Source organism: Aotus nancymaae, unplaced genomic scaffold (assembly GCF_030222135.1).
Source record: "Aotus nancymaae isolate 86718 unplaced genomic scaffold, 86718_ANA_hifiasm-v0.15.2.pri h1tg000062l, whole genome shotgun sequence".
In the NCBI taxonomy this organism is placed as follows: Eukaryota; Metazoa; Chordata; class Mammalia; order Primates; family Aotidae; genus Aotus; species Aotus nancymaae.
Genome location: NW_026988476.1, coordinates 19,995,968 through 20,016,837, shown reverse-complemented (window position 1 = coordinate 20,016,837; position 20,870 = coordinate 19,995,968). Strand labels below are relative to the sequence as shown.

Genomic DNA, 20,870 nt, shown 5'->3' with positions numbered 1-20,870 from the left:
GGATCCGAGTTTTTAAGAACAACTTGGTGGATGAGACAGCCAGTGAGTCAAGAATGCTGATTGGTCAGGTAGGAGATGAAATCAAAGGGAGTTGAAGCTTTCTTCTTGGGCTGTCAGTTCCTGGGTGGAGGCAACAAGGTCAGATGAGCCAGTTTATCAATCTGGGTCATGCCAGTTAATCCATCAAGTTCAGGTCTGCAAAATATCTCAAGCACTGACCTTAGTCTTTACAATAGTGATGTTACCCCCTGGAGATATTTGGGAAGGATCAGAATCATTTTGCCTCCAGCTGCATGACTCCTAAACCATAATTTCTAATCTTTTGGCTAGTTTGTTAGTCCCACAAAGTCAGCCTAGTCTCCAGGAAAGAACGGGGTTTTGGGAAAGGGCTGTTATCTTTGTTTTAAACCTTAAACCATAAACCATAAACTAAGTTCCTCCCAAAGTTAGTTTGGCCTATGTCCAGGAATGAACCAGGACAGATGGGAGGTTAGAAGCAAGATGGAGTTGGTTAGTTCAGATCTCTTTAACTGTGTCAGTTCCAATTTTGCAAAGGCAGTTTCACCTGGACAACATAGGGAGACCACCCTTCCACCCTCCACATCTACAAAAGTAAAATAAGATAAAGTTAGCTGGGCATGGTGGTGCACACCTGTGGTACCAGGAAGGGTGAGGTGGAGGATTGCTTGATCCCAGCACTTTGGGAGGCCGAGGCGGGGGGATCACCTGAGGTCAACCGTTTGAGACCAGCCTGACTAACATGGAGAAACCCCATCTCTACTAAAAATACAAAATTAGCTGGGCATGGTAGTGCATGCCTGTGATTCCAGTACCTTGGGAGGCTGAGGCAGGAGAATCACTTGAACCCAGGAGGCAGAGGTCGTGGTGAGCCAAGATCGCACCATTGCACTCCAGCCTGGGCAACAAGTGCAAAACTCTGTCTCAAAAAAAAAAAGAAAGAAAGAAAGAATAAAAAGACTGATAGAATAGATTCTTTATGGTAATAAGATACAAAATAAAAACAGGATCTAAGGCCGTGCCAGTCAAGGGTTAAGCTGTGCACTTCTACACTTAAAGAATAACCTATGTCCTAACTGCCACAAGGTTTTTCTTTTTCTCTAGCAGCTAAATAAGCACTGGCCTTGAGATAAACAATGTTGAAGCAATTGCAGCTTACAACCACCAGATGCTGACCAAATGACCCTCTGTTCCACAAGCCATAACTACGGCTCTGATTGGACAAGAGACTGATTTCAGTAACTTTCTCCTGATAAGAACACCACTGACCAAGGACGGGGTCTGGCCATTTTATGAAGGCTGTACCCTTAAAAGTCCCTTTGTGTCCTAAAAAGACCTTTGATGAGTAGGGCCTAACCATAATACATTTAAATGTTAAGTCTCCACCCCAAGGTGAACATAATTTGTATGTAACATGCATGTTTATTCAACATGCATGCACCAGGACCACCTTCATTAATATTCATAGCTCCTCTTCTAGGCTGTTAAATATGTATGTTTAGCCAACTCCTTCAGCATAAAGCTCCTACCCCAGACCCTCCTCCTTTGAAATGCCTGTTACCAGGTCTCTACTGGAGGCTGTGCTTGCAGGCTGTAACCCATTACAAGAAATAAAGTCTGCATTTCTAAATTTATAGATCTCGTGATTTTTTTTAAGTTAACAGTAATAAGCCCATTTAACCATTCCTGAGTTTATGCTAACCAGGTTACTCTTAGAGGATGGGGGTTAGTTGCCAGAGGAACCATACCCGTGATTACAGGATTAGAATGTTCAGTTCCACACCTTGAACTCTAGGGAAGGGAGAGGATCTGGGGATTCAGTTAGTCACTACTGGCCACTGATTTAATTAATCATGCCTACATGATAGAACCTCCATAAAATCCCTAAGCAACAAGGTTTGGAGAGCTTCTAGGTTGGGGAACACACTGAGGTACTAGAAGGGTGGCACCCGCAGCAAGGGCACGGAAGCCTCATACAACCCACCCATCCTTATACCTTGCCCAATACATCTCTTTTTTTTTTTTTTTTTTTTTGAGGCAGTCTCACTGTGTTGCCCAGGCTGGTTTTCTGGATTCAAGCAATCCACCCTCCTCCGCCTCTCAAAGTACTGGGATTACAAATGTGAGCCACCGCACCCAGCCCCAATCCTTATCTTTCATTTTGCTATTTCTGATTTGTATTCTTTAAAATAAACCAATAATTGTAAATAAAGTGCTTCTCTGAGTTCCTCAAGCCATCTAGCAAATCATCAAACCCCAGTAGGGAGTCATGGGAGCCCCTGATTTATAGCCAGTTGGTCCGAAGTACAAGTCACAACTTGGAGTTTGAGACTGACTTGTGAGCTGGGACAGTCGTGTGAGAATGAACCCTTAATCTGTGTGGCCTGTGCTGATTCTGGGTAGTTACTGTCGTAATTGTAGTACACCTGACTAGGATAGAGAGCTGGAAAATTGCTTACTGTGAGGGAAAACCCCACATATTTGGTGTCAGAAGTGTCATGAGTATATAGGAAAACAAGTTTTTTTCTTTTCTTCTTTTTTTTTTTGATACAGAGTCTTGCCCTGTTGCCCAGGCTGGAGTGCAATGGCACAATCTCGGCTCACTGCAACCTTCACCTTCTGGGTTCAAGCAGTTCTTCTGCCTCAGCCTCCAGAGTAGCTGGGATTAGAGGTGTGTGCCACCATGCCTGGCTAATTTTTTGTATTTTTAGTGAGACAGAGTTTCACCATGTTGGCCAGGCTGATCTTGAATGCCCCCCTCACCCTCCTAACGTGCTGGGATTATAGGTGTGAGCCACCACGCCCAGCTTTTTTCTTTTTTCTTTTCTTTTTTTTTTTTTTTTGAGATAAAGTTTCACTCTTTTGCCCAGGCTGGAGTGAAATGGTGTTACCTAGGCTCACTGCAACCTCCCCACCGCCGGGTTCAAGTGATTCTCCCGAGTAGCTGGGATTATAGGCGACTGCCACCTTGCCCAGGTAATTTTTATATTTTTAGTGAAGACCGGGGGTTTGCCATGTTTGCCAGGCTGGTTTCAAACTCCTGACCTCAGGTGATCCACCCGCCTCGGCCTCCCAAAGTGCTAGTATTACAGGCATGTGCCCACGCACCCCGCTGGAAAACAGGTGTTTTTCTTTTACTCCCTTACCCTCAGTACCAGCCTCCCTTGTGATATAGAGTCAGTTAAACCCCAATGGGGAGCAGTAATGAGGTACTCTTACTTTCCAGCCATGGAGCTATTGCTGGAGGCCTAGTGGGGAGCCAGTACTCCCACCATCACCTTGCAGTAACAAGGAGCCATCCCTAGGGTGTCAACAGAGGCCAAATGGGGAACCTAGACTTCTGCCCCCATCTGGCAGTAACAAGGTAGTGCTCCTCTTTCCTTGTTGGAGAGGTGGTAGCTGGAGAAAGCCAGCTAAAACAGAAGTTTAAATAAGATACAGCTGGATGCGGAGGCTGAGTGGGGTGGCTAACTCCTGTAATAGCAGCACTTTGGGAGACCGAGGCAGGTGCAGATCACCTGATGTCAGGAGTTCAAGACCAGCCTGGCCAACATGGTGAAACCCTATCTCTACAAAAAATACAAAAAATTTGCTGGACATGCTGGCACATGCCTGTAGTCCCAGCTACTCCAGAGGCTGAGGCGGGAGAATTGCACGAACCTGGGAGGCAGAGGTTGCAATGAGCTGGGAGATCGCACCACTGCACTTTAGCCTGAGTGACAGAGCAAGACTCTGTTTAAAAAAAAAAAAATTAGCCAGGTATGGTGGTGCAGATTTGTGATCCCAGCCAGGAAGCAGGAGGATGGCTTGAACCCGGGAGATGGAGGTCACAGTGAGCCAAGAGGGTGACACAGTGAGACTCCATCTCAAAACAAACAAACAAACAAACAAATAAATAAGATTCATTGCTTAACCATGAATCTTAATTAAGAATCTTAATTAAGAATTAAATCTTAATTAAGAATTAAAATTGGCCGGGCTCGGTGGCTCACACCTGTAATCCCAGCTTTGGAAGGCCGAGGCGAGCAGATCATAAGGTCAGGAGTTCGAGACCAGCCTGGCCAACACAGTGAAACTCCATCTCTACTAAAAAAATCATTTGAACCCAGGAGGCTGAGGTTGCAGTGAGCCAAGACCACACCACTGCACTCCAGCCTGGGCAACAGAGTAAGACTCCATTTCAAAAACAAGAGCAAAAAAATTAAAATTGAAATTGGGCCAGGCATGATCACTCACGCCAATAATCCCAGTTCTTTGGGAGGTAGAGGCAGGTGGATCACTTGAGGTCAGGTGATCTGCCTGACCTCAAGACCAGCCTGGCCAGTATAGTGAAAACCCGTCTCTACTAAAAATATAAAAATTAGCTGAGCATGGTGGCGCACACCTGTAATCCCAGCTACTTGGGAGGCTGAGGCAGCATAATCGCTTGAACCCAGGAGGCAGAGAAATCCTGCCACTGCACTCCAACCTAGGCAACAGAGGGAGACTAAAAAAAAAAATTAATTAAATAAAAATAAATAAGATCCAGAGTCTTATAATACTCGAAATATTCAGGTGACAACCAAAAATCTCTCGTTATAACAATATTTCAAATTGAATGAAAAAAGACAATAAATGTCAACATTAAGATAAAAAAGATGTTAGAATAATATGACAAAGTTTTGACTGCTGCCAGCATAAAAATGCTTTAGTTAGCAATTAAGAACACACTTGAAACAATTAAAAAACACATAGTCTCAGCAAAGAAATAGAAAGTTTCAGCAGACATATAAAAGATATAAAGAAGGGCTGGGCACAGTGACTGACACCTGTAATCCCAGCACTTTGGTAGGCTGAGACAGGAGGATCATTTGAGGCCAGGAATTTGAGACCAGCTTGGACAATATAGTGAGATCCCATATCCACAATTTTTTTTTTTAATTTTTTTTTTTTTTTTGAGATGGAGTCTCACTCTGTCATCCAAGCTGAAGTGCAATGGTGTAATCTCGGCTCACTGCAACCTCCACCTCCCAGGTTCAAGTGATTCTCCTGCCTCAGCCTCCTAAGCAGCTGGATTACAGGCGTGCACCACTATGCCCGGCTAATTTTTGTGTTTTTAGTAGAGATTAGGTTTCACCATGTTGGTCAGACTGGTCTCGAACTCCCAACCTCAGGTGATCTGCCTGCTTCAGCCTTCCAAAGTGCTGGGCTTACAGGTGTGAGACACCACGCCTGGCCTTAAGTTTTCAATTCTTTTTGAGAAAGAGTCTTGCTCTGTTGCCCAGGCTGAAGTGCAGTGGCCCAATCTCGACTTACTGCAGCCTCCACCTCCTGGGTTCAAGCAATTCTCCTGCCTTAGCCTCCCAAGTAGCTGGGATTACAGGCATACACCACCAGGCCAAACTAATTTTTTTTTTTTTGAGGCAGAGTCTTGCTCTGTTGCCCAGGTTGGAGTGCAGTGGCGTGATCTCGGCTCACTGCAACGCCCGCCTCCCATGTTCAGGTGATTCTCCTGTATCAGCCTCCTGAGTAGCTGCTACACCCCAGGCTATACTCCCCCTTGGAAAATGAGCTGTGTCACAAAATGAATTAGAGCCTTGTCAGCAAGGGGTTTCAGTTGAAGAGACACAGGCAGCTTGTACCTTCAGTATTATTTGTATCAAGCAAACCCTGAGAAAAGTGTTAATTCCTTTGGTCATAAAATATCGTACACATAAACTGGCCGGGAACAGTGGCTCACACCTGTAATTCCAGCACTTAGGGAGGCCGAGGCAGGGGGATCACTTGAGGTTAGGAGTTTGAGACCAAACCAGCCAACATAGCAAAACCCAGTTTCTACTAAAAAAAATAAAATAAAATTACAAAAATACAAAAATTAGGCAGAATGGTGTGCATCTGTAATCCCAACTACTTGAGAGCTAAGGCAGGAGAATCATTTGAACCTGGGAGGTGGAGTTTGCAGTAAGCTGAGATCGTGCCACTGCACTCTAGCTTGGATGACAGAGTGAGACTCCATCTCAGGAAAAAAATCATACACATAAACCATAATGTAACAATATATTTTTAATTATTAAGTGAATTGTGATGACATACTGTATGTGTAAAGCATTCCCTAGCAAGCACCTATGGTGCTGTTTGTTCAATCACCACGTCATAAGCTCTCAACAAAGTAATATTTAAAGGCTGTCTAAACCACACGCATGAAAGCTTAAAATTTCCCCCTCCAAAATAAAAGAAGTGAAAGTAGACTGTCATTTGAACCTCAGAAGGCCATTTAAAGCCTCAATGTTCTTCCATTTGTTCACAAGGGGAGGAGGTCTAGGGGAAGATATTACTCTCCTCACCAACTCCACATAGGGGAAACCCTAGGATTTTTATACTAATCATAGTTGGGGACAGAGGACATGCAAAATCAGACATTAACCCAGTCATTCTTCTACTCAGAAATTATGTCCCCTCTTCCAGGTCCAAGATGAATAGACATAAACCTATATATGATTAGACTGCTTGCATCATGTCAAGCAAATTGTTTTATTTTTTACACTTTTATTCTCAAAACTATTATTTATCCCCAATATTAACTAATAGTTGACACATTGGGACGCCTAGCACATAGCAGGTCTCAATACTTAAATGAGTAAATGAGTGGTTTAGGCAAATAATGTTAACTCGATCCTCTCTTACCTTGGTCAGTGAAAGCTGTATGCAATTTATTTACTTATTTATTTACTTTTTAGACGAAGTCTTGCCCTGTCACCCAGGCTGGAGTGCAATCGTGCAATCTCGGGTCACTGCAGCCTCCACCTCCCGGGTTCAAACAATTCTCCTTCTTCAGCCCTTCAGGTGCCTTCCAGCACGCCCAGCTAATTTTTGTATTTTTAGTAGAGACGGTTTCACCATGTTGGCCAGGTTGGTTATGAACTCCTGACCTCGTGATCCGCCCACCTCCGTCTCCCAAAGTGCTGAGATTACAGGCGTGAGCCACCTCACCCAGCCAAATCAATGTATGCAATTAAAGTATTCGTTTTCCTACTAAAATCTAGGCCCGTTAAAATATGTTAACCTCAGCAAATAATCAGCCTGGAGAATAGAAATTCAAAGAAAGGCAAATCACCTTGCCATTTTTTCTGAATGTGTGTGACATTAGACTAAATCTACAGAGACCCGGAACAAAGGAAGCGCTCTTCAAAGTTAGCTAATGGGCCGGGCACGGTGGCTCACGCCTATAATCCCCGCACTTTGGGAGGCCGAGATGGGTGGATCACGAGGTCAAGAGATCGAGACCATACTGGTCAACAAGGTGAAACCCCGTCTCTACTAAAAATACAAAAAAATTAGCTGGGCATGGTGGCATATGCCTGTAGTCCCAACTACTCGGGAGGCTGAGGCAGGAGAATTGCTTGAACCCAGGAGGTGGAGGTTGCGGTGAGCCGAGATTGCACCATTGTACTCCAGCCTAGGTAACAAGAGCAAAACTCTGTCTCAAAAAAAAAAAAAAAAAAGGTTACCTAATGAAAATGAAACATTTTAAATATTTTCAAAATGAATAAAATAAAACAAAGCTTTTACCACACTGGTGTGAAGAGTTAGAATCAATAGTTGGATGAAGTGTGTTAACTATCAGGATGTTAATGTATGGAGTTTTGGTTTGGGGACATTACACATCAGATCAGAATCAATGTAATAAATAGTCATGCTGTAATGGAGTTCTATTAAGATCTAAAATGTCAAAACGTTTCGGCAGAACTGTCATATGGAAATCAAAGCATATTCAAATGGGAGAAAATAGACCCCGCAAGTTTATTTACAGGCCTAGCAGTGTGACACTGGATAAGTAACTTCAACCGTTCACTTTTAGGATTTATTCTGAGATTTAGAAGCCTATCACAAGAAATGTGTTTATGGATCGATTAAATATTGTGTATCTATCATACTAAAGGCTCTTCCTACACGCAGGGTGTTGTCCAGAAGAAAACGTGCTTTCTGTCAAACTGTAATTCTGGTTAATCCACTGCTCGTTTATTAAATGTAATGGAATCAGGGACAACCCACGAGGTTTGTCCTGATATGCATATAACAACCTGTTGCAATGAAAACCCTGCCAGCAGCAGCAGATAACTCCGCTGTAGTGAGCTGCGAAGAACAGGCAGTGTGTCAAGGATGGGGGAACTGAGGGCTTCGTGGGAGGACGCAGCCCAGATCGGAACCACCACACCCGGGGAACCGAGCTCACGCTGGGTAATTTTTACGCCGGGCCCTATGGCAGCCCCACCTCTTTCACACCCGCCAACTGCCCCGCCTTACGCCCTCCCAATTGCTGATAGCCTCACCTCTTTCACACTCCGCTTACGGCCCCGCCTCCCGCCCGCCCAATTGCTGATAGCCTCACCTCTTTCACACTCCGCCTACGCCCCGCCTCCCTCCCGCCTCCTTCCCGCCCACTTGCTGGTGGCTCCGCCTCTCCGCAACCCGCCGGCAGCCCCGCCTCTTGGCCCGACTTCCGCCAGCGGCCCCGCCCCTTGCCCTGGGACCCCAGCCCGTCGTGTTTGGAGACCCCAGTTCCTCTTCTATTCCTCTTGAACTGTGGTCCAGCTGGCGATAGTGTCCGCGGTGCGGCTCTTTTTCTTGGTTGTCTATGACCTCGACATCGTCTTTTCTTTTTTTTTGCCCCCTCTACCCCACAACATCGTCTTTTCTTTAGTTGTGCGCCCCAGGTTCAGACTCAGCCTTGTCTGGTACCCCTTCCCTGGTGAAAGCTGAGAACCCAAGGACCAGATCCAACCTGCCCGCAAGCCTTCTCCCCTTACCAGGGCAGAAAGCCTTTTTGTATGACTCCATGCTCTTTGTTTAAGGTCTCTAACTAATTTGTGAACTTTTGAGCTCCATGGCATGGAGTTTTGCAGACAGATTGAGACATCCCATTTGGGATGAGGTTATTATCTACTCTAATGTTTAGTGCCACAAAATTAACCTTCATACAGGTTACTTTATTTTTTTGAGACTGAGTCTTGCTCTGTGGCCCAGATGAGTGCAGGTGCATGTCTCAGCTCACTGCAACTTCCTCTTCCCGGGTTCAAGTGATGAACCCGGCCTCCTGAGTAGCTGGGACTACAGGCATGCGCCACCATGCCAGGCTAATTTTTGTAATTTTAGTAGAGACAGGGTTTCACCCTGTTGGCCAGACTGGTCTCGAACTTCTGACCTCAAGTGATCCGCCCGCCGGGGCCTCATAAAGTCCTGGGATTACAGGCATGAGTCACCGCGCACAGCCGTATAGAGGTTACGTTTTGAACAAGCAAAGCCCCACACAGGCGGACACGGTCTTGTTTTTTGCACTGTTAAAAAGCAAATGGCTGATTCGAGGTTGTGCATAATTGGCTTAGCACTGGATATTATGCCTATCACTAATTCATAAAACAATACAAATGAAATACATAGAATGGTAAAGTGGTGATTAGTGTGACAGTGGCTCAGTTTAAACAAATAGAAGGTCATCAAGTCAAAATATTATAGGGCCACCTGGCCAGGAGCTGTATTCTTCTACAATCTGTATTTATATACAGGTGGCTCAAGCCTGTAATCTCAGCACTTTGGAAGGCTGAGGCAGGCAGATCACCTGAGGTCAAGTGTTCCAGACCAGACTGGTCAACATGGTGAAACCCCATCTCTACTAAAAATACAAAAATTAGCCCGGTGTGGTGGCACGTATCTATAGTCCCAGCTACTCAGGAGGCTGAGGCAGGAGAATCGTTTGAACCGGGGAGGTGGGAGTTGCAGTGAGCAACGATCACGCTACTGCACTCCAGCCTGGTGACTGAGCAAGACTCTGTTACAAAATATTGAAAAAAAAAAAAAAAAAGATTATACTGCCACCAAAAGAAGAGTGACGTGGGAAAGTAAAGCAGAACACAGAAGTTTTATTTACAACATAACTATAATAAAAGTATGTATGCATGGCCGGGCATGGTGGCTCACGCCTGTAATCCCAGCACTTTGGGAGGCCAAGGCAGGCAGATCACCTGAGGTCAGGAGTTTGAGACCAGCCTGGCTAACATGATAAAACGCTGTTTCTACTAAAAATACAAAAAATTAGCTGGGCGTGGTGGCGCACACCTGTAATTCCAGCTACTCGGGAGGCTGAGGCAGGAGAAGTGCTTGAACCCTGGAGGCAGAGGTTGCAGTGAGACCAGATTGTGCCATTGCACTCCAGCTTGAGCAAGAAGAGCAAAACTCCATCTCAAAAAAATATAATTTTTAAAATAATAAAAATAAAAATAGGTATGCATATAAATACAGATTATAGAAGAATACAGAACTCAAACTAGAAAATCAGATTCTTCTTAGAGGAAACTGAGAATGATTCATCCCATGGTAGTGCCCTTTGGATACCTGGAGCTCTTTTGATTCCTGCTCTTTCTGAATTCTGGTTATACAGGATTTTCTTCTGCGAACTTCCCTTTATTAGGTTACAGTACAGAGTATGCTGCAATAATAAAGAGGCCTCAAAATATAGTGATTTAATTGAGACAGAAGCTTATTTCTCATCTAACAATCCAGAAGTAGGAGGGGTGGAGGCTGTAGGGTGAATCAGCTTCATTAATTCATCCATGGACTCTGCTTTGTCTGTTTTCGTTTTATTTTGGTTTCGTTTTGGTTTTGTTTTGAATCCTGCCCCTTCTGTAATCCCTGGTTTCTTTCCTCTTGATGCTTGGTATTTTTCCTAATTTGCCTAGTTTAAAGGTGGGTCACTCCAGCAGATCTGCACTGGCGCCACCTAGTGCTGGAGAAGGGCAAAAGAGCAGAAGTAGAGGACAACCGATTTTTTTAAAGCAAGTGATTCAGAGTGCACGTACAACTTTCATTCATATACCATTGGTGAGAACTTGACCACACTTGGTTGTAAGGCAGACGGGTAATGTGGTCTCTAGCTGGGACTTCATGTGCCCAAGTAACAACGTATTAGCGTTGTAAAAGGGAAGAACCGACTTTGGGAGACAACTAACATTTCATGATCTGTCCATTTGCTTCTGACCAACTTTCTTGAGATAATTTTCTTTCTTCTGAATTTCCTAAAGAGAGGTTCGTTTACTTCAGTTTACAGACAGTCCTTGTTTGCAATCAAAGCACCTTAACCGATGCCTCATTCTTCAGGTCCTAATTTAAATGATACTCCTAAAAGAGGCTTACCTGATACATTCTGGAAAGTAGATGCCCTACCTGTTTCTTGCTACCATTTTTTATACCACCAGCACTTATCAGAGTTTGAAATTATAATTCTTTTGCTAAGTTTTTGTCTGTCTCTTCCACTGTGTCTCTTTTCTTCACCACCACATCTCTATCACCTAGCACAGTGCCTGTCATTGGATAAGTAAAAAGTAAATATTTGGTATTGAATGAAAGAAATAGTAGTCAAGGATGACTCTGAGAGTTCTGAAATGAGCAACTAAACATATTGACAGCAAGTGAGAATACAGGAAGATTGGGCAAGTTTGGAGGAAGAGGAGAAGGCGATCAGTTTTGCAAATGTTGAATTTGAAGTTCTGAATGAGTTCAAGGTGAAATCCAGAAGGCAACTAAATATGTGAAGCTGAAACTCTGGAAACAACATGAGATTGGAACTATAGATTTAAGAGCCTTGAGAATTGATTAGATCACTCATGAAGAACATGGTGAGAGAACAGAGAACATTTAGGAGGGAATTGCAAGGAACAAAAACATTTGCTTCGTGGGCAATGGAGCGAGCCTGGGAGGAAATATCAGGGGCTGTGAACAAGAACCAGAGAGAAGATATATTCAGGAAGGAAAGAGCAGTCACAAGTAACAGAGATTGGTGGTGGTGGTAAATTATGTTATGATAACCTGCTTTTTGCCAGCTAAAACTAACTCTCTCTTTCTCAGACTAAAAGGTGTTCAGGTTTTATGTTAGCTTCTTGAGCCAGACAAACTCCATCTTAGCTTCTTCGTTTCAGTTATTTTCCCACCATTAAGTATGTAACTACAGTATGTAACTGGGGCAGGCTGACACTGGGCACCTCCAGGAATGCATTTGTTGATAAGAGGCCGAGTTAAGTGGTACCAGCAGAGCCTGGGGATGCAGGTGCTGTCCAGCGCCCAGAGCCCCCATTATCTGTAACTTGTATGCAGCTTTACCCTTCACACCTGGCACTGTTTTATTTCTCATGTACTAGTTTATCTTTTAACTTTTTGCTTACTCTGCTGTTGTGAAAAATTTACTTCAGCTAGGTTCCCCTTCCCTTTTAAAACTAGGGTATAAAAGACCACCTAACTTTTTCTTAGGGACTGAGAGAATATTGGGCGTTAGCCACCTCTTGGTCGCTGGCATAATAAAGGACTCATAATTCAACCTCGGAGTGTGGCTCATTCCTTGACTTACTCGGGTACAACAATGTCACCTATGTCAGAAAGGGTTCCTTAAACCTCCCAAGTAGGAGGCTTGGGTATGGCAGCCTTAGCTAGAATAGTTTCAGTGGATTCATAGGTTATGGACAGAAGACAGGTTAAGAAGCGAATGTAGCAATTGTAGAACATGCTTTGAAGAAGTGCAGCCATGAAAATAACAGAGAGATTTCATTTAGAAAGATAGGCAAGGTCAAAGGAGTTTTTTTTTTGTTTGTTTGTTTGTTTGTTTTAAGAAGAAAAATCGGAATCTAGGTAAGTGAAAGAGAGATAGAATGGGTGAAAATGATTGATCGAGGAATTTTGACCTGTTGGGTTTGAGGTAGGAGGGGAAAACAGAAGGGTGCTCTTCTCTGAAGGTGTGAAGATAAATTTAGAGGAGAGACTAGCAAGGAGTTGAAAAGTTTTTGTCTGATGGCCTTCGATTTATCCATGAAGGAGGGAGCAAAGTTATCTGCTGCAAGGATGGAGGTGGAGGAGAAAGTCTGGACTGGTTTTTTAGGAAACAAGGGGGGTGAGGGAAAGATTATAGATTGAGGACAAATAGAAGGTCTGCTTTTGCAGTTCTATGGTCGAAAATTATTTTTTCTTTCCTCCCCTCTATCCCTTCTTAACCTAAGCTTGTCCCAAAAAAGACTTCAGGCTACCAAATCCAAATTTTTCCACCAATATACCTCGATACTTGCTTTTTCTCCAAATACAACGGGCAACTAACATGCAGGGCGGAGAAAGCAAACAGTTGCTCCAGGCTTCCTTCGTTCGAGGAGGGAAGACTGAACTGACCTCAGCACTGTGCAGACTCCCAGCCTCTGCTACTGTGGGTTATTCTCCTTACGGTGCAGTCTCCTCTTAAATGCTTGCTGAGAATAATGGAAGATTTCGAGACAGATGGTTGCCTAAGTAACGTTCCCCAAAAGACGCAGCACATATTTAAGCCCTGCTGAAGCAATCAACGCTGAGGGACCAGGTTATTGCGTTTCTCTTTTTCCCTCGCTGCACGTCTGGAAGCCACACTATGAGCATGAAGCGCATACTGACGAATTTCTGTTAAGCGGGAACGCGGTGTTCGGATCAAAACACCGAGAGGCGCAGCCGCAACCGCGCCGGTAAGATTCCGGGGTCCCAACCCTGTAAGGCAGAAATGGCTGCCCAGCTCAGATGATGCCACACTAGCGTAGCCTCCAGACCGCCCAGTGTGGGTGTGTCCAAGCTCTCGTCGCCCAGCCTGATACCCACCCCTTCCCCGGTGACGTCACCGCACTGCAGCTTTTAGTAGCTTTTCGCAGCGTCTCCTACCGCCGGGCGCGGTGGCGCGTGCCTGTAGTCCCAGCTACTCGGGAGGCTGAGGTGGGAGGATCGCTTGAGCCCAGGAGTTCTGGGCTGCAGTGCGCTATGCCGATCGGGTGTCCGCACTAAGTTCGGCATCAATATGGTGACCTCCCGGGAGCGGGGGACCACCAGGTTGCCTAAGGAGGGGTGAACCGGCCCAGGTCGGAAACGGAGCAGGTCAAAACTCCCGTGCTGATCAGTAGTGGGATCGCGCCTGTGAATAGCCACTGCACTCCAGCCTGGGCAACATAGCGAGACCCCGTCTCTTTTGCCCCCCTCCCTCATTAATGTATTTGGACAATGTCTTTGAAGTTAAGAAGTTTGCCCCCTTTCAGGTTCATACGTATTCAGAAACTTACTAATGTGTGCATTAAAAGAGGAGCCCTCTTTTTCTCTAAAGGAAAAATAAATAAAAAAACAGATGTTACTGGGGTTTATGGTTGACTTTCTCTCTCCACTATTCTATTTATCCACTATTTTACGTTTCCTTTAGCGTTAAAACTCACCAGTTGACGGGATACTCGGGGACTTGTAACCGCCTCATCACTGCCCCCTACCGGTGCACATTCAGAACGTCTCTGCGAAAAGGTGTTATTACCCTCAGAACCAGCAGGGGCTGCTCGTTTACCCACAGGCAGTCGGAAAAAATGGCCGCCGGACCACAGACAGCAAAAAGTACGTTCTTTTTAAGAATTGCCGAGTTCTTCCCACGGCCGTCCTGGATGCTGCTTGCAGTTTCCAACACTATTCCTCTGCACTGACCTGACGTGAGCTTCCCTCTCTACCTCCTGTCACGGATATCACTTCTTTCACCCCTCTCCTGTCAAGGATTTTGCTTTAGAATGCTACGGACCAAAGACGCGCTAATCAAGTCTTTCACATAAATTCTTTAGCTTTACTCGCCTACAAGTAGGGCTAACCTTCCGACGAGGAACCCCACTACTGCCTCCTTGTAAGGGAAAAACTCCTCTCAGAGGAACCCAGAACGCCCTGTGATGGCAGAGGTGAGGGGCCAGCGTGGCAGAATGCGTCGCCCTGCCTCCCCGCTTGCTTCTCGCTCCGTCGGATTGCCAATGGGTAACGGCACCTAGACTCTGAAAAGTGATTGAAGCAAAGGGAGTTTAAAGAACGCGCCTAGCGGCCTGGGTCTTGAACCCAGTGTTAATGAGAGCAAAAACCTCTGCATCCTCCACTGAGCTGTCCTTGAGCATGTCTCATAATCATGCCTCATTTTTAAAAAAGAAATAAGTGAATAAGCTATGAAAGAAGACAGCCTTTAAATTTTTCAAAAGTTCTTGGTGGTCTGTGATGAGAAATTTCATCTACATGAAATAACTATTTTGAAGGGCTTACTGTTAAATTCAGGCATTTTAGAGCCAGTGGAAATTGGTTAAGCATTCACATCAATCTTAACATTCACCTGATAATTCATTAGAAATTTAAAGACTCTAAGCACTAACACTAAACACAGGTTTTCCTCACTGTCTATAAAATGAAGCACTGTACTAAATTTTTTATAAAGCTATTTCTATTCCTTTTTTTTTTTTTTTTTTTTGAGGTAGTTCATTGCATTTTGAACAAGGATAACTGTCAGAAAAGATTCTCTTTGAATCGAGCAGATCTCTCCTCCATGGTTACTTCTGGGTCTGCCCTCTCAACCACATGGAATAAGTCTTATTTCAGTTCTTCAGGACAACTTTTCAAGAATTAAAAAATCACCTCCGCATAGTGCACTTTTATTAAATGAAAATAGGTAGAGATGCTATTAAAAAAAAACAACAACTTTATCTTCTCACCACCTTCAAAATAGGAAGCAAAATAATTTTGGCAAACTTTTTTTTTTTTTTTTTTTTTTTTTTTGAGACAGAGACTCACTCTGTCGTCCAGGTTGGAGTTCTGTGGCACAATCTTCACTTACTGCAACCTCTGTCTCCCGGGTTCAAGTGATTCTCCTGCCTCAAGCCTCTCGAGTAGCTAGGATTACAGGCACCTTCACGCCAGGCTAATTTTTGTATCTCTTTGTTTTTCACTAAATGGATTCCTGAATTGGACCCAGAGTGACTTAGCTGTGGATGTAAGAACTGCACTTGAGTAGCTGCCTTTATTAGACCTGGGGTTCTTACTTCCCTGAGTCTCTTGCATGACCTCTGGGAGAACTCAGCTTTGGAGAACTGAGATGTCATAGGCAACATAATGACCCCCTCCCTAAAGCTTCTATGTGCTAACTTACCAAGGAATGTGGATAGCCCCTCAAGCTGGAAAAGGGAAGGAAAGGGATTCTCTTCAAGAGCTTCCAGAAGGAATGCAGCCCTACTCACCCATTTGGTACTTCTGACCTCCAGAACTCTTAAATAATAAATTTGGCCAGGTGCAGTGGCTCACACCTGTAATTCCCAGCCTTTTGAGAGGCCAAGGCAGGTGGATTGCTTGAGCCTGGGAGTTCGAGATCAGCCTGCACAACATGGTGAAACGCTGTATCTACAAAAAATATGAAAATTAACCATGCGTGGTGGTGCGTTCCTGTAGTCCCAGCTAGCAGGGAGGCTGAGGTGGGAGGATCATCTGAGCCCAGGAAGTTGAGGCTGCAGTGAGCCATTAGTGTGCCACTGCACTCCAGCCAGGGGGACAGAGTGAGACCCCATCTCAGTAATAATAATAATAATAATACATTTATGTTGTTTAAGCCTCTAAATTTGTGGTAATTTGATTCAGCAAATTACCACAGAATAGGAAAGTAATACATGGGGAGAATCAAGCTCAGTCTGTACCTGACAAAACTGTGAGGTCAGAAATGTATCTTTTCAGTAACTGTCTTCTTGAACTCCTGATCTCAAGTGATGCACCTGCCTCAGCCTCCCAAAGTGCTGGGATTACAGGCGTGAGCCACTGCACCCGGCCAGCAGCTGTCTTCTTTAGCATACTTGTGCTTAAAAAAAAAACTTTCGTGTTGAACACATTTTTACATTGATATTTTTTCCCGTGTGCGTGGACTACACTTTTAAGTTTTTAATTATGTTTAGGATTAAGATTAGGGTTATGGTGGAATATTTTTGACGTATAGTGACTTTAAACTTTTATGTATTCAGATGTATTAATCTAACCCTTTATGGTTTCTGCTTTTGGTGTTTTGCTTTGAAGGGTCTCATTCATGCCAAGAGCATATATATATTCACACAAATATTCACATACTTTTAGAGTACATACTTCACTGATTTAAAAATAACATCATTTGTCCAAAACAATGTTTTCTTGTTCTAAAACTCTAAATTTGTTTTTGTTTTTGTTTTTTGTTGGTCTTTTTAGAGATGAGGTCTCACTCCACCACCAGACTGCTGGATTGCAGTGGCATAATCATAGATCATAGCTCAGTGCAGCCTCACTCCTGGGCTCAGGCCTTTTGCCACCACCTTCCAAGCGATTGGAACTGTAGGCATATGCCACCATGCCCAGCTTAAATTTGTTTACTAGTAATATGAGAACTGTTTTAAAAAAAACAACCACCACCACCTCAGGCTGGGTGCTGTGGCTCATGCCTGTAATCCCAGAACTTTGGGAGGCTGAGGCGGGTGAACTACCTGAGGTCAGGAGTTTGAGACCAGCCTGACCAACATGGTGAAACCCTGTCTCTAAATAATAAAAATAAAAAATGAAAAAAAAAACTTCAGACAAATTAAATTTTTCAGAATTTTTTTGAGGAAAGAATGATTCATGAATAGGACAGCGCTCAGATACAGAAGAAGTTCAGAAAATTTCACGTTGTAGGCAGGGAGTATTCACAGATAGAGAAAGGAAGTGAAATACTGAAACAGCTTGGTTGGTTAAAGCTCAGTGTTTGCCTTTCTTGGACATGGTTGGATCATTTTGCAGCCTATGATTACCTAGAGCTCGGCAGCTGTGATTGATGGCTGAGACTCAGCTATTTGTTTCAAGAATATACTCTTAAGCTTTCAATTTGTTTACATCCCAAATTAGATTGTTGTTCAGTATTTATGGACTCAAGGTACAGCAGCAGCCTTACCCCAAACTTAATTTAGCAGAACTCTTTCTTTTTAAATGTATTTGCTTAAATCTGCCTATTTTTGTGTAATTTATTGAGTGTAACAAACTATTCCAACATTTAGTAGTTTGAAAAAACAACCATTTTATTACATTTCATGATTTTGAGGGTCAGGAATTTAGAGCAAAGCTCTATTGAACAATTCTTCTGCTCCAGGTGAAGTTGATAATGGTATTCAGCTGGTCTAATTTGTAGGCTGGTCTAATTAAGATGACTTAATTCACATGCCTCTGCCTTGACAGGCTTGGCTGTAAAGACATGCTCCTCTCCCTCTCCCGGTAGTCTCAAGGCCTCTCTACAGTAGGATATTAGACTTCTAATATAGTGACTCAAGCTTCAGGAGGCCAAGCTGGAAGCTACAAGTCTTATTAAAGGCTAGAGCCAAAAATAGCATAGTGTCACTTCTGTTTGCTGTGTTTTGTTGGTCAAAGGAATCACAGGCCAGCCTAGATTGAAAGATGGGAAGAGAACAGAACCTACTTCGTGAGTGTTAAAGAAACAGTGCCTGGGGCTCAATTTAGGACTACTGACAAAATTAATGGGAATGGTTTCCTTATAAAAGGATGAGTTTGGTCCTCTTGTCTCTCTCTCTCTCATCCTCTGGTTGCCCTTCCATCATGGGATGTAACATCAAGAAAGCCCTTTCAAGATGCCAGCTCCTTGATCTTGGACTTCCCAGTCTCCAGAACTGTGAGGCAATACATTTACGTTCTTTATAAATTGCTCTGTTTGTGGTGCTCTGTTATAGCAGTGTAAAATGAATTAAGGCAACAAATAAAATTTGCATATATTTGAGATGTATATTTGATTTTTTCTTTTTTGAAACAGGGTCTTACTCTGAAGCTGGAGTATGGTGGCACAATCATGGCTCACTGCAGCCTTGACCTCCTGGGCTGAAGGGATCCTCTTGCCTCAGCCTCCCTTGTAGCTGAGAACATAGGTATGAGCCAGCACGCCTGGCTAATTTGACAGCTTCCCCAAGCATTTTTTTGTAGAGATGGGCAAGGAGGCCTCACTCTGTTGTCCAGGCTGGTCTTGAACTCCTGGGCGCAAGCTATCTGCCAGCCTTGGCCTCCCAAGGTGTTGGAATTACAGGTGTGAGCCACCCCACTCAGCCATGTGATGTTTTGATGTATGTATACATTGTGAGATGATTACTGCAATCAAGTCAGTTAACACATCCATAACCTCACGCTTTGCATGTGTGTGTTTGAGATCTACTTTCTTAGCAAATTTCTGGGTTTTTAAAAATTTAACTTTTTTAAGTTAAGTGGGCATATGTGCAGGTTTGTTATATAGGTAAATTTGTGTTGTGAGGTTTGTTTTACAGGTTATTTCATTACCCAGGTGTTAAACCTAGTACCCATTAGTTATTTTTGCTGATTCTCTTCCTCCTTGCATCCTTACCCTCTGATAGGCCCCAGTGTGTGTTGTTCCCCTCCATGGCTCCATGTGTTCTCATCATTCAGCTCTCATTTATAAGTGAGCACATCTGGTATTTGGTTTTCTGTTCCTGTGCAAATTTCAAGCATACAATACATTACTGTGAACTATAAAATCAACATGCTGTACATTAGGTCTCCAGAACTTACTCAACTTATAACTGAAAGTTTGCCCACTTTGACGAATATCTTCCCATTTCCCCCACTTCCCAAGTCCTGGCAATCACATTTCTACTCTCTGTTTCTATGAGAAACTTCTAGATTCCACCTATAAGTGAGATCATGCAGTATTTTTTTATGTGTGTGTCTGGCTTATTTCACTTAGCATAATGTCCTCCAGGTTCATCCATGTTGTTAAATCTATGCCAGTTGCAAACAGCAAGATTTCTTTCTTTTTTAAAAGCTGAATAATATTCCAGTGTATGTATGTATGTGTGTGTGTGTGCATATATATTTGCATTCATTACTCATTCATCCATTTATGAAAAGTAGACTATCCCTATATCTTCGGTATTGTAAATAATGCTACAATGAACATGGGAGTGTAGATATATCTTCAGGATAGTGGTTTTGTTGCCAGATCACATGGTAATTCTATTCTTAATTTTGTGAGAAGCCTTCATACTGTTTTGCACAATGACTACTAATTTACATCTCCATCAACAGCATAAAAAAATCCCTTTTCTCCACATTCTTGCAAACGCTTTCATATTTTGGGCTATTCTGTATGGTTTACTGTACCGTATGACAGTAATGCTGTGCAGTTATGTGCTATAGACATTTTTGCATCTACTGTTACCAGTTCTTCTGAAATAGCAACAGCGCCCTTTCTGTTTATAGTCGCCTCCTGCTGGTAGGAATTCTGGTTGCTACCATGTGCAGCCTGCAAGCCTCTAACAGCTCTTTGCAGCGACGCCAAACGCCGGGCGCGGTGGCGCGTGCCTATAGTCCCAGCCACTCGGGAGGCTGAGGCTGGAGAATCCCTTGAGTTCAGGAGTTCTGGGCTGTAGTGCGCTATACCGATCGGGTGTCCGCACTAAGTTCGGCATCAATATGGTGACCTCCCGGGAGCGGGGGACCACCAGGTTGCCTAAGGAGGGGTGAACCGGCCCAGGTCGGAAACGGAGCAGGTCAAAACTCCCGTGCTGATCAGTAGTGGGATTGCGCCTGTGAATAGCCACTGCACTCCAGCCTGGGCAACATAGTGAGACCCTGCCTCTTTTGAGTTCTTACCTTATAAAGTATCCTTTCTTCCCATGCATCTATCCTAAGACAAAAGAAATGCAGAGTTTACATTCTTACAGGACTGTTGTCCCCACTACACTGTGAATCCCGCCTCCCACCCCAACCCCTGTTGGGAATCTTGTCTTATTTTTATTTTATTTCACCATTATCTAGCTAAATACTTGCATATTCATGTTGCCAAGTGTTTATGGAGCACCGATTATATACCAGGAACTGCACTGAGTCTCAGGGGTACCAAGAAAGTTTCGATGAGAATCCTGTAATCAACTGCAGGATGCTCCTTCGGAGAGCGGGACCCATCAAAATAGGAACTCCGTTTTGAGAGTTCGTCTTCATCGTTGAGGATAATCTTAGAAGGACCGAAGCAGTTTTGTTTTGTTACA

At 43.8% G+C, this 20,870-nt stretch overlaps 1 long non-coding RNA gene across 1 annotated transcript; it reads right to left on the bottom strand.

The window, feature by feature from the left end:
- Window positions 1-10,493: 10,493 nt before the first annotated feature.
- LOC105719922 (uncharacterized) lies at window positions 10,494-13,552 on the bottom strand. Its single transcript, XR_001108063.1, has 2 exons — window positions 13,198-13,552; window positions 10,494-10,777 (listed from the first exon to the last, which is right to left on the bottom strand). It is a non-coding gene; the product is annotated as an uncharacterized LOC105719922 (long non-coding RNA).
- Between the last annotated feature and the right edge of the window lie 7,318 nt (window positions 13,553-20,870).